Source organism: Pan troglodytes, chromosome 13 (genome assembly GCF_028858775.2).
Source record: "Pan troglodytes isolate AG18354 chromosome 13, NHGRI_mPanTro3-v2.0_pri, whole genome shotgun sequence".
Classification (NCBI taxonomy): domain Eukaryota; kingdom Metazoa; phylum Chordata; class Mammalia; order Primates; family Hominidae; genus Pan; species Pan troglodytes.
In genome coordinates this window covers 29,928,326-29,939,962 of record NC_072411.2, presented here as the reverse complement: position 1 = coordinate 29,939,962, position 11,637 = coordinate 29,928,326, and the positions used below count along the sequence as shown (strand labels likewise).

The window sequence follows — 11,637 nt, the reverse complement described above, 5'->3', positions numbered from 1 at the left end:
TTGAGATCAAGAATGGGGACTACAGGTGTAGGAGGAGAGCTTGCGGATGAGGGGAAAGGCAAGACAAGGATGAGTATGGGATTTGCCATCACTAGGGCAGAACATTTCTGAGGAGCCTTAGGAGCTCTTTCTCAGCCCCTAACCCCGCTTGGTGAAAGGTAGCCCAAGGCGTTCACTCTCTGGCATCTCTGGGTTGTGCAAGGACTGAGGCTGAGGTGCACAGATGCTGCAGGCCATGGCATCAGCTCATCCCATGGCAGGAAGCAAGAGTCAGGTAGCATCTGTCTGAAGTTGCCACAAGGCTGCTCAGACCCGGTCACTGAAGTAGTGGCTGGAGTGAGAAGGGCTGAGAGGATTTGGGTGGTGCACCCATGATGCCATTGCACCTTTCACTTGCCATTGCACCTTTCACTTTTAAGTCAAGACGTTGACTCAGGATTTAACCAATATTCTACCCTAAGCAGTTATTCTTTAGATTTTGCTTGCCTCAAGGATGTTCCATTTCTTTTTGTTTTGTTTTGTTTCATTTGTTTGTTTGTTTGTTTTTTGAGATGGAGTCTTACTCTGTCACCCAGGCTGCAGTGCAGTGGCATGATCTTGGCTCACTGCAACTTCTGCCTCCCGGATTCAAGCAGTTCTCCTGCTTCAGCCTCCTGAGTATCTGGGATTACAGGCATGTGCCACCATGACCAACTAATTTTTTTTTATTTTTATTTTTAGTGGAGATGGGGTTTCACTGTGTTAGCCAGGATGGTCTTGACCTGCTGACCTCCTGATCCTCCCGCCTCAGCCTCCCAAAGTGCTGGGATTACAGGTGTGAGCCACTGTGCGTGGCCCGGATGTTCCATTTCTTACAGCCAACTTTGCCTATCTCTGTTCTTATGCACACAGACATAGTAGTTGATTCCTTCTGGGCCAATCAGAGTCCCCAATTTAGAGATGCCCTGTTGCAGACAGATAAATACAATGAGACTCAAACATTAAGGAACTTGCCTCAATTCACTGAGCGTATAGCTGCTGGGAGAGGTCTTACACCCAGGCTTTGTCCTTTTTTCTACTGCATCACCCTACCTCTTATCCTATTAGACTTTAGGAATTTAATGTTTTTCATTAAGATTGCCTCAAGTAACTCTCTCTTTTTGTTTGTCTTGATCTATGCAAAATTTCTTTCTCATTAGTCTTAATAAGACTTTGATGCCTCCTTGTTGTCTACAGAAGAGACTGCAAATACCTTACAATGGCTTTCAAGGTTCTCTAAGAGGTCTTTCCCAGCCCACCTTTACTTCCTAATAAGCACTTTATTAAGCAATATCAGATTATTGTCTATTCCTAGAATTTTTCAAAACCATCCTAGTTCGCTGCCCTTGCTATTTCCAGTACTTGGCATTCCCTCTACTTCTCTATGCCTGAAAATGATGGAAATGGCTTTGGAATTGGGCAGTGAGTGGAGGCTGGAAGAATTTTGGAAAGCATGCTAGAAAACTCCTAGGTGCCTTTGAACAGACTATTAAATAGGGACACTGTTGAGGAAAATAAGGAGAATTTTAGAAAAATCTTAGAAATCACCTTAGAAAAAGCCTAAATTGCAGTAAACAGACTGTTAGTAGACGTCTGTACTTGAAGGATACTACTAGCCAGGGCTCAGAGGGAAGTGAGTGACTTGGTATTGGAAACCAGAAGAAATGGGATCCTTATAATACAGTGGCAGGAAGCTTAGCAAAATTGTATCTTGTACGTTCACAGAGAGACTTGAAGAGTGAGGAAGACTAGGAGGCTGCTGCCATTTGAAGATGAAGTGTACAATACGACAGGGAATCAAGTGAACAGAAAGTGTTGATGGGGATCCCAGCAGATAGCCAACAAAAGGGAACCTCACTTCTACAGCAGCAAGGAACTGCATTCTGCCAAAAACCTAATGAACTTGGAAGCAGATTATTTTCTGGAGTCTGTAGGTAAGTGCCTGTCTTGCGGACACCTTGATTTCAGCCCTGGGATACTCTAAGCTCACCTGTTATTAAGCTCACCTGCTGTGTTCCTAATTTCATTTTTGTTACCTTCAGTTTTAAAAATTCAATTTGATTCTTTTTGATATTAATACATTCCAGTCCTCTGGTGGATTTCTCCATCATGTCATTTATTTTCTTGACCATATTAATAATAAATATTTACTAGTATATTTTTCATTGCTATATTTCCATTGTTGGATTTTTCTCTTGATCTGGTTGTTTATGCTTCATAACATTAAATTAAAAGCCACTCATGGCTGGGCACCATGGCTCATGCCTGTAATCTTAGCACTTTGGGAGGCCGAGGTGGGCAGATCACTTGAGGACAGCAGTTCGAGACCAGCCTGGCCAACATGGTGAAACCCCATCTCTACTAAAAATACAAAATTAGCCGGGTATGGTGGTGGGTGCCTGTAATCCCAGCTACTTCAGTCCAGAGGCTGAGGCACAAGAATCGCTTGAACCCAGGAGGTGGAGGTTGCAGTGAGCAGAGATTGTGCCACTGCATTCCAGCCTGGGTGACAGAGTGAAACTCTGTCTCAATAACAAACAAACAAACAAACAAAAAAGGCCACTCACTATGTACCAAACATTGACGAGACCCTGGATAATGTTCTGTTTCTTCAGCTGTGGGTTTTACCACTTTCTGCTCACCTTAGGCTCTTGTGTTCTAGCTTGAGAATAGGCTTATTTCCCTTCTCTCTGGGACCTTGGTCTTTTTGGCAAATCTTGTCTTAATTTTGTTTTACTCTTCTCAGAAGGCTCCAAGGGATCTGTGAAACCACTTTTTTCGCTTGACTTTCTCCTGGGCTTCTCATCCTTCTATCAGCACAAGCCCCAGCACATCAGTCATTTCAAAGAACTTCCTTTCTCTCCAGGAATTTGGCCCCTTAAGTCTAAGCTCCTTTCAGTCTGTGGTCACATTAATCCTGGATCCTTAGAGGACTTTTTCTTTCTTCTTGCAGTTAAAGAAATAGGAAATATCAGCTGTATGAGCTTTGGATGGGCCAAGTAAAACATATGTCTTTTGTTTGTAATCTTTTGCCTAGACTTGAGTCACATGATTGCACCAACCACAAGGAAGGCTGGAAAGTGTGGTCTATGCCTGTGCCCAGAATGAAAGAGACAGGTTTTGTGAGCACATAGAAACCTGTGCACTAGCACAGTCTAGATTTAATAAGCTGAGAGATTTAATTTAGGGAGTTTAATAACACTGGAAATGTGGAAGTGACCCAAATGACCTCTGAAGGTACCTTCGGGCCTAGCGATTCCTATTTGATTTCTAAATGTGGTTTACTAAAGAATTGCATACAGCATGCTGATACACACACAAAAAATAAGAAGACGAAGACATTCTGCTCATTTTTAGGAATTAAATGCTACATTCACAATATAGCATATTCTTGTCTGAGGTGCCAAGAGAGTCTTCGTGATTTAGAATTTACAATGGCCTCCCTTAAAAATACCATTCCTGCACAAATTAATTCAGTGAGTCCTCTGAATATTCAACTTCAATGAGCTGGAATAAATGTTCACTGGAGACTGGATAACTTAAAAGTTTCATCTAGCACAAAGCTAAAATGCCTTTGTATCCAAGGAGAATATTATCTTATTTCAAATTTTCACTGTTGTTAAATTATGGTTTAAGTCTTAACTCCATGTATTTACCACCTCCGAACTTTTAATAGGTATTTGGGGGATGCAAGAAAAGCAAAACCAACGTATCTTTTTAAAAGATATTATATTCTAACTAATGAAACTTAGGTGCAGAAACTGATAATGAAGTAATGCATCTGGAGAAGATCAACATTTGGATCAGAAAACAAGAATCACACAATGAGGGCTATTATTGGTGATTTTTAAAAGTTAATTTATTTTATTTTTAGAGTGGTTTTAGGTTGACAGAGAAACCAAGCAGAAAGTATAAAGAACTCTCATACACTATGGATTAGTTGGGTGCATTTACTACAGTTGATGAACAGATATTGATATACTATTATTAACTAAAATCTATAGCTTATATTAGGATTCACTTTTTGCATTGTACAGTTTTATAGGTTTTGACAAATGCATAAAGTCATTTACAATAATATATAGTTTTACTGCTGTTGTTTTAATGTGAAGTTTTCCTGATGACGATGACATTTAATGTTGAACATATTTTCATGTGCTTAATTGCATTTGTGTATCTTTTTGATGAGGTATCTGTTCAGATATCTTGCCCATTTTGTAACTGGGTCATTTGTTTTCTTATTATTGACTTTTAAGAGTAGATTGTATATTTTGAATACCAGTTCTTTATCAAATATGTGTTTTGAAAATATTTTCTCCCAGTCTGTTAGTTTGTCATTTCATTCTCTTAACCATGTATTTCACAAGTCAGAAGTTTATTAAAGTCCAAGTTATCAATTTATTCTTTCATGGATTGCACTTTTGTTGGTGTATCAAAAAGTCAAACCTCAGGCCACCCAGAATTTTCATCTATGTTATCTTCTAGGAGTTTAATAGTTGCACATTTTACATTTAGGTTTATCACCCATTTTGAGTTAATTTTTATAAAAAGTGAAGTCTTAGTCTAGTTGTATTTTTTTGTATGTGATGTCCATTTGTTTCAGTATCATTTTTTGAAAAACCTCTCCTTTCTCCATTGAATTACCTTTGCTCTCTTATTCGTTTTTTTGTACAGGAGGGGTGGGGAGGAGGGTGAGGTGGGTGTTTAGGGATTAACTTTGTCTTTAATTTTTAGCGCACATGTAAAACTCTTTGGAGGTGTTTCATACTTGTAGGAGGAAGTCCAGATGTCCAACTGGGTATTCAAAAGCATTCAGAACGTATTCCCTGTTTACTCTTTTCTAAAACATCATCTATTATATTTATTACTGTACACATACCTGTCTACTTTCTGTTCCTCAAACTCCCCTCAGACTCTCATACCTTCTTTCCTTCTGTACATTGTTCTAATTAGAATGCCTTGCTTTGAATTCACCTGGACACATTTTCTGAAGACTGTGCGGGCAGACAAGAGTCTGTTGACTTTGCAAGTGATTTGTGACGTCCATGTGATTGGTGACATTGAGAACAGCAGTTTCTGTAAGTGAAGGCAGAAAAAGAATAAAGAGTAAATTACAAACTCGAGGTGAAGAAATTTGTCATAAGGCAAAAAGAAGGAAGGTGAGAAGGGTAGTAGGTAGTAGCTGGATGGAGATGTGGGACTTAGTAGAATATTTTTGTTTTTAGAAGGGAGTAAATAGAATGTTTGTTTTTGGATAGGGGTCCTTCCTCCTTTGAAGTACTCACAGCTTTATGATACTCCTCTGAAGTACCCACACCTGTTTACTTGTCATATTCCTTACTTTCACTTACAGGTGATTTGATACCAGTCCTCAAGCACCCGCCAGAGAGCCTTGTGCACATCGGCCTCTCTGCCAATGCTGTTGAATGAGTGACAGCCTTCTGAGGGCCAGGCACTGATGACCAAGATTAGGAAACTGCAGAGGGTGGTGAGAAGGCATTTGTAGGGAAAGTGGTGTAGGGCCCATGATTATGCAGGGAGGTCAGCACCCTGAGCCACTGCTGGGGGGACTCAACTCATGCTCAAGACATGACTCTGAGTGGCAACTCATGAGTGCTCAATTTCCAGAGGAAACGTGTGAGTCCCTTTAAAAGTTTTTCCTTCACATTTTTGTTGATAGAAACCTAATTTTGCATTGGAGCAGCAATGTGTCTGGACTGAGAAATCTTGCTGGAAGTTTTCACTCTCAGCATCCCTTGCAGCTAGGGCTGGCCATGTGACTGATATTGGCCAATGATATAAGAAGACATCTACTCTGAGGCTTCTGGGAAAGTTTATATTTTCCAATAAAAGAAGAGAACTTTTATCCCCATTTACATCCTGCATGTCTAGGAGTCTAGGGTGAAAATGCAGCCTGGAATTGCTGCAGATATATTTAGATTGGAAAAATTATGTGAGGATAAAAATCTAACATACTGCAAGAGACTGAGTCCTTGATGAACTTATTGAATAAACCCTTAAACGGCCCATTGCACAACTTACTATTAAGTGATTGATTGATATCCTTAAGATTGAAGACAGTAAATTTTCTGTTTCTTGCAGCTGAACACATTCTAATATTAATAAAATTTCTTTCACCTTTTGTCTCAATATTTCTTACTTTTCCCAGAGAGACGAGCAGGAAGAGGGATATTAGAAGAGAGAAAGTGAAAACTGGACTGAAACATTGCTAGCTGGGGATCTTAGGTAATTTGGTTAATTTCCTTCAGCCTCCAGTAAAAACAAAATAATTCAGATGTTCCTACAATTTGGGCAAACCTTATTTTCCACTAACAATATCTGAACAAATGGGATTTTTAGATTAATATATTTATTGATTGTAACGTACTTATTGCTGAGACATGCTGACACCATCAAGCTGTAAAATGCAGTCCGGGTTTCCTGATGAGATAGAGCAGGTCCTATCTCAGTCAATGAGGGGAATAGCACTTCAGATCAAGCACATTTAGGCTTCCTAAAGGAGTCAGGATCAGAAGTACGGGCAGCGCCTGCCAGTCAGTGACAGAGAGGGCTCATGTTCTGAAGCAAAAGAAGTCAATGGTATGTCTTGATAAAGCTTGACTATGAACTTATCTCAATTTTCTTTTCAAGCAAGCACGCATCTGATGGTAAGTGCATTCCTTATTGACTGAGCACAGGTTCTCCTCTTAGCTCTTGCTCACCAAATCAGTGTGGAGGTTGCCCCATCTATGAGGAGCTGATGACCAGCTAGTCTTTGTTCAAGGGTCTTGGCATGTGTGTGTGGCTGGGAAAACAACCCAGGACTGTGGCCTATCTCCCAGGCTCCTTGATGCCCCCAAGCCAACAGCTCTTTAGATTTTTTCCTGTCTTCCCACCTTGCAGGCCAGCTTTCTCTTTGTAGCTAAAAACAAATTATGGCCTTAATCTTAATTTCCAGAGATAGTAGTTTATTAAATAGGACAGGAATAAATGCAATTAGGTTGTGATGCATGGAGCTGATCTCAGAACTTGGTTTTCAATCATAATAGCCTCTCTTTAGGCAACTCACTCCTAGTCCTATTCTCTGCACATGTGGGAATTATAATGAGCACCAAGCAGAATGAATGAAAATAAATCCAGACCAAGAACCACTGATGAAACTGCAACCCACAAGAGAAAACTAGCCAGGGTATCTGCACAGGAAGGACAGGGAGACTTCTCTTTATAATAACAGAACCCAGAAGATGACCTACAAGGTGAGCATGAGAACTGAAGGTTATTCAAATAAAGATGTTTCTGAGCAAAGGCTAAGTTAACCACTCAAAGACTGAAAGAACTAACAAAATATATGCTTCATGGTGAAATAAACTTAATCCTGAAGAAACAATTAAGACAAACATGAAAACAGAGAAAAAGAAAGTTGTCAGGATAGAGTATATCAAGCAAGAAAGAATTAAATATAGAAACAAGGTGAACTGAAACATCAGGTAGGAAGAAACATGCAAAATGAGGAGAGTGAGTAATTCGAGTTTCAAGAAACAGTATCAAAGTTCTTACACTTGTTGACCAAAAGTGGAAATTATGGATCAACTTTAGACATTTTGAAATAAAGAACATATCCTCAAAGCTTAAGTGTAACCACCAAAAAATGAAAAGGAGATTTATAACTAAATCTCCTGAACCAGTAGAAGTTATACTTATAGAAACCTTAATAAATCTAGCTCATGTGACTTTTCTCTTCTTCCTAGGTTCTGCCCACAGGGGAGATTGTGACCTATTGCTGGCCCCAACAGCAAGGCGAAGTTACACATTTGCCTTGGCCTTGCCCTGAGAAGGTGCTGTGACATATTGCTGGGCCCAGCACCAAGGTGATGGGACTCTCCTCTTCTAACTGGACCCTGCCCACAGAATAGAGGGTGACATATTGCTGGGCCCAGCACAAGGGCAATGTGATTCTTCTGCCTGGTCCCTGCCCACGGGGGTCATTGTCACGTATCTCTGGGCCCATCTCCTAGATGAGTGACTCTCCTCTTTCTCCTGGAACCTGTCCACAGTGGGGATTGTGACATATTGCTGGTCCCAGCACCACTGTGATGTGACACTCCTCTTGTGCCTGGGGCCAGCCCACTGGGGTAATTGTGACATATAACTGGACCTAACCCCTAGGTTATGTGACTCACCTCTCCTTCCTGAGCCCTGCCCACAAGGGGGCCTCGTGACATATCTCTGGACCCCTCACCTAGGTGATGAGAGTCTCTTGCCTGGGCCCACCCCTCAGGGTGTATAGTGACATATTGCTGGACCCAACACCTAGGTGATGTGACTCTTTTCTACTACTTGGCTCTGCCCAAGGAGAAATTGTGATGTATCACTGGGCCGAGCACCTAGGTGATGTGACTCTCCTCTCCTGCCTGGCTCCAGCCAAAAGGGGGGATTGTGACATATCACTGGACCCAACACCTAGGTGATGTGACTCTCCTCTCCTGCCTGGCTCCAGCCAAAAGGGGGGATTGTGACATATCACTGGACCCAACACCTAGGTGATGGGACTCTCCTCTTTTGCCTGGGCCCACATATTTTGGGTATTGTGACCTGGGTGATGGGAGCCTACTGCTTGAACCCTACCCAGAGGGAGTTTTGTGACATATCTCTGCATCCATCACCTAGGAGATGTGACTCTCCTCTCGTGCCTGGCCCCAGCCAAAAGTGGGGATCGTGACATGTCACTGGATTCATCACCTAGGTGATGGGACTCCTCTTTTGCCTTGGCCCCACATACTTTGGGTATTGTGACATAATGCTGGGCCCAACACCTGGGTGATGGAAGGCTCCTGCCTGGGCCCTGCTCACAGAGAGCCTTGTGACAGATCTCTGCATCCATCATCACCTAGATGATGTGACTCTCCTGTTCTGCCTGCACCCTGCCCATGGGGAAGATTGTAACATATCCCTGGGTGCTGTTCCCAGTCTTGCCTCATGGCCTTTGCCCCAGCTGTGTCCTCTGCCCTGCAGGATGCACCTCTGCTCCGTGTGGCTCCCTCCCACTCTCACTCTCCAAATGCCCTGAACCCCTGAGCCCCACTGCAGCCCCACTGTACCCTGGCTCTGCAGCGCTGCTTCTTCATGATGTGTGTCTTCCAACAGCAGACGGGGGCATGAATATGGATGCCTCATTCACTGCTGTGTGCCGGCATCCAGAGCAGGACTGGAGCCCAGAGCAGGCACCTGACTGATAGTTGTTGAATGAGTACAGTAATGAATGACAATGAAAGCACTGTGTAGAAACACTGGCTGAATAGTACCTAGAAAGAAAATGTCTCAAATACCTACATTAGCAATGAAAAAAACACTGCTAATTAATGAACTAAGCATCTAATTCAAGAAACAAAGCAACACATCTAACTTATAGAAAAAGTGAAAAAAAAAAAAAAACGTAAGATCAAAAACTGATGGAATGAGAGCATCAAGAAAAACAAGTTCCTTCTTTGAAAAGCACTGTTCAATAATACCTTCTGCAACGTGAGGACATTCTGTGCTAACCCAGCAGCCACTAGTCACGTGTGTATTCAGTACTTTAAATGCAGCTAATCCTCTCACTGAGGATCTAAATTTTTAATTGTATTTAAGTTTAATTTTAATCCATTTAAATAGCCATATAAGGCTAGTGATACTGCATTTGACAGCACAGTTCTAGAATATTTCCATACAGTGTTCCCAAGTTGACATGTATAATAATTATTGTGGGAACATAATGGGGGATAACTAGATATACCCTAAATGACTACCAGCAGTAAAAGGCATTAATAAATTGTGATAGATTCATGCAATATAAAATTAAAGTTAAAAATGATTTACTAGAGCTGTGCAATTGAGTGATGTACAAATCCTAATGCTCAACTGCTTCAAACCTACAATAACAGCAGTTTCAAGGATTTCAGCCTAATACATTTATAAATATATTTAAATTCCAAAAATATTCAATTCTGTGTCAAAAGCAAATTGCATAATCATATTTAGAGTATCATATTACTAAATATTATTTAGAGTAACATTTTAAAACTCTACAAATTAGCACTTTATGTTTTGAGGATGGGAATAGATGCAGAACAATTGTTTATTGATATTTGACACAAATGTTCCTATCTCTGGATGAGGGACACGGATGCCCTCAAGGAGGGGTATGCGAGATCCTCAGATTGCTTAAAAATCTGAAGCCAACGGACAACATATTCAAACTTGCTAAAGCTGGTGGTGAGGAAATGGGTGTTCATTATTTTATACAATTTCTCAAGTAATAAGAAGGAGACAACAGGAAAGGGAAGGAAAATAAATCAAGTCTCCGGTGCTCTGTTTCCACAGCCTCTGCAGTAGACTTCCTGGAGCCCGTGACTGTGGTTGCAGCACAGGAGGCCTGTGCCTTGCAGAGGCAGCAGGCACAGGCAGCCAGGAACATGGCCTCATCTTGCCCATCTCCTGTAGAATGGGGCCCTTTCGGTATGAGGAGGGCATGAGGAAGCATCAAGGAGAGCGTGGACAGGCTGCGAATCTCTTAGTGTCCCCTCTCAGTCTCCCTGGAAGACTACAGTGAGGGTCTCAGGTCACCTGGCTGAATCTCACATCACAGTGAGCAGCGTAGCTGGGCCTGCCACCACCATGGAGTGAAGGACCTCTCATAAATGGCTTGGAATCATCCACCTATCATATAATGCACACACCAACCAGGAAGGTCCAACGCACATCTTGTTACTTCCGGGAAATCACTTTCTGCCCTGCAGACCTCTCCCTTCTCCAAAGGCCATGTCTGCCCGATCCCCACTTATCAAAGGCAACTGGCCCCATCCACCTCACTGCCTGGCACATGCAGCCAGCACAGGGCCACCTCCCCTGCTGTGACAGGGCTTATGTCACCACTCTGCCTGCCCCTTTGGTGTAGTTTTCCTTGCTCTTGTTTTCTCTGGGAAAGGAGGTCTCACGCAGGTGGACATTAGATCATGGTCCTGCAGTGGGGGAGCTGCTGGGACGAGGCTTCCTCAGCTGAACCCCAGATGGGACCAGCCGGCTCAGTGCCAGGCAAGGAAGAGCTTCAGCCTCCCTTTCTGGGGCAAAGCCTGTGCCTGGGAGTTCATGGCATGAAGGGACAGAACCAAACGAGGGTCCCCCAATGTGGCAAATCCCCAGGAGAAAAGAAGGAGAAGCTAACTGAACACATGCACCCAGCTTCTACTCCCAAATGTACCAGTTAGATAATTCACTCCTCCTTCCCTCACAGAGAGTGTGGGGGCAGAGAGGAGGCCCTTCTGCATGGAATGAACAGCTAAGACCTTCCCCTTATTTATGTTGTGTTGGTATTTGTTGCTATTTTGGCCAGCAAATGGGCTAGGCCATTTGTATTCACTTCTCCTTTTACCCTCCCCTCAGTAGCATGAGGTATGAAGTTTCCTTAGAATGGAGATGACAGTAACAGTGGGTATCAGAGCTGTGCTTAAAATCCAAGTCCAACTTGGAGCCAGAGCTTCTGCTGGAGAGCAGACTGCTCTGCGACTGCAGGTACGAGGTGCAGAAATGAGGGCCTGTGGGCCCTGGGTGCAGACCCCATGTGTGGGCCTGGGCCCAGCTCTG

At 42.6% G+C, this 11,637-nt stretch overlaps 1 long non-coding RNA gene across 1 annotated transcript; it reads right to left on the bottom strand.

Moving 5' to 3' along the window:
- Positions 1-678: 678 nt before the first annotated feature.
- On the bottom strand, positions 679-8,417 carry LOC107973689 (uncharacterized). The gene is made up of 3 exons (XR_008546582.2): positions 8,199-8,417; positions 2,661-5,094; positions 679-944 (listed from the first exon to the last, which is right to left on the bottom strand). It is a non-coding gene; the product is annotated as an uncharacterized LOC107973689 (long non-coding RNA).
- Positions 8,418-11,637: the final 3,220 nt, after the last annotated feature.